The sequence below is a fragment of the Ursus americanus genome, chromosome 2 (assembly GCF_024610735.1).
Source record: "Ursus americanus isolate L20-20 chromosome 2, mUrsAme1.1.p, whole genome shotgun sequence".
In the NCBI taxonomy this organism is placed as follows: Eukaryota; Metazoa; Chordata; class Mammalia; order Carnivora; family Ursidae; genus Ursus; species Ursus americanus.
In genome coordinates, this window is record NC_142128.1 from 8929647 (window position 1) to 8932414 (window position 2768).

The window sequence follows — 2768 nt, forward strand, 5'->3', positions numbered from 1 at the left end:
TGTCAGTGCTACTTAGTTTTATTTAAATGACTTTAATTTCCCTTTGCTTTCCAAGGGTTGATTGGACTGGGGGCAAGGGACAATACTGTCTTGGGAAGTGCCCATAGCTGGGAATCAGACCTGGGTTTACAGACCTTGAAAAATCATTGCACTTTTTTGGGCCTCCATTGTTTCTCCTCCCGAATGCGCATGTTCAGGTAGATCTCTAAAGGCCTTTTGGGGGGTAAGATTTGTGAGAAGCACAGACGTGAGTTTGAATTACGGCTCCTTTTGGTCCTCGGGCAAATTCTGAAACTTCTGAGCTTTGGGTTGTAGGTCTAAATGGAAACTGGGTCACGTGCCTGGTTTGGTCTCCCAATGAAGCACCAGGATTGTTGGAGATCTCATTAAATCTTAGTTGAGGTGGTTCTTTGCGCTGAAAAATGTTCATAAATAAATTGTCTTATGTCTTTAGTCCCTCTGAAATGGTTGGCAGCCTCAGTTGGTGTGGCCTGAGCTCTCAGTAGTGTGCTGTTGCTGGTGGCAGCTGTCAGAACGCGCCCACCACATGAGTCAGCGTCCCTGGGTGTGGGGGTGTTCTGCCTTGATCACTGTGGGGAGGGATATTTGTCTATAGGCAGGAAGAATGCCAAGGCAAAGGCTTTCCTCCATCAGATTGGGTGGGCTCCAGCAAAGGGGTGGGGGGTGCGGGGTGTTGAAAGACGGTGGCTTTTTAATTTTTTGAGTGATCAGAATTCACATTTTAGGAATAGTGATCTGTGGGAACCAGGTTTTGCCACAGGATGAATTCACCTACGTTGGCTCATTTGTCACTCAGAACCACTCTGAGTGCGCCGCCACGGGCGCAGCTGTGGATTTAGAAGCGGCGGATGTGCCTAAGTTGCCACGATGTCGGAGCCCCAGTCCTGGGCCCTCCTGAGCCTTGCCTGCAAACACCTGGCTGCCTCTGCTCAGCTAGGAGACTAAGAAACAGCGGCAGCCCCCGTTCAGCACGTGGTGACAGCTCTTTCAGTGTGGGAGTCACTGAGGGTAGAGAGCCATCAGACCACATCTTACGAACAGGACAGTACACACGCGGGCAACATCCGAGCAGTCACGTAACAGGCTCACCAAAAGCTAGGTAGAAAGAAGGGTGGCTCCTGGAAGTTGCCGCTGGTAACACTCCTGTTTCTTCCCTGTTAACTTCCCATTATTTATGAGTGCCTGGAATTTGACTGGAATTTGCCCAGAGTACTTCCATGTACACTTAAATTTGTCTTAAGATAAAATGCTGTGTTTCTGCATTTCTATCCAGTTTGGAAGAGCTCCCCTTAATGCAGTTGTTCTCAAACTTTACAGGACCCCTTTACACAAGTCTTAAGAGCTTTTGTTTATGGGGGGGGTGTATCAAAAGCCAGAAATTAAAAATACTCATTTGTTTAAAAATACTAGAAACCATTACATGTTGAGATAAGTACGTTTTGGGGCACCTGGGTGGCTTTGTATGTTAAACGTCCCAGCTCTTGATTTCAGCTCAGGTCACGATCTCAAGGTTGTGAGCCCGATGGGGGCTCCATGCTGGGCATGGGGTCTGCTTAGGATTCTCTTCCTCTGTCCCCCCCCCCCCCAAAAAGGGAAGAGGGGCATTGTTTTATGGTTTTGCTGATCTCTTGATAGAGGTCAGCTGGACTTGCGGTACCTGCTATTGCACTCAATCTGTTACGATGGTTTTTTTTTTTTTTTTTAAGATTTTATTTATTTATTTGACAGAGACAGCCAGCGAGAAAGGGAACACAAGCAGGGGGAGTGGGAGAGGAAGAAGCAGGCTCATAGCAGAAGAGCCTGATGCGGGGCTCGATCCCAGAACGCCAGGATCACGCCCTGAGCCGAAGGCAAATGCTTAATGACTGCGCCACCCAGGCGCCCCTGTTACGATGTTTTTTGATTGAAGTATTTGGAAAGAAAAAAACCTGGCATCGCAAGGATAAGTAGGCGGAGATGGATGGCCCTAAAGAGTTAAGAAAGTTTTTTTTTTTTTTTAAAGATTTTATTTATTTATTTGACAGTCAGCCAGCGAGAGAGGGAACACAAGCAGGGGGAGTGGGAGAGGAAGAAGCAGGCTCCCAGCAGAGGAGCCTGATGCGGGGCTCGATCCCAGAACGCTGGGATCACGCCCTGAGCCGAAGGCAGACGCTTAACCGCTGTGCCACCCAGGCGCCCCAAGAGTTAAGAAAGTTCTAATTCAGAAACCACACAATACCCCATGTTAGGCACTAGTGATGGAGGTCCTCCTCAGTGCACTCCAGGGCGTAAAGCTAACTGGTAGTGGGAAGCAATTAAAGAGTGGGTGATGGGGGAGGAGAGCAATTATAAAGGACTGGATCCACTCTGCGTGGGCCATCCCTAGAGCAGAATTCTCCATTTCAAGAACTTTGAGGATGGGGTGGAATGGCTGTCCAGTGAGATTCAGCGGCAGGGGACTTTTCAGTGTAGCACATTAAGTTGCCGTTCGGTGCCAGTAGTTTCCCTCCACTCTATTTATGTGTAATTACCACATGCATTGGCCCCTGTGCTGGTCAGCTGAAACTGCGTGTTGACTCACACGGGCTGATCTGAGTGGCTAAGTATGGCAGCTACTCCTCCTGGGTGTACAGTTGTCAGAGCAAGCCTGGAGAAAAAAACCTGCTGAAAACTAGCTGGGTAGCACTTCTCTGATTCTAGGAGTGACATTTAAGTGGTAACCCAGCCTAATCAGAACATTGAAATGTGGTCTGCCATCTCGCTTAATT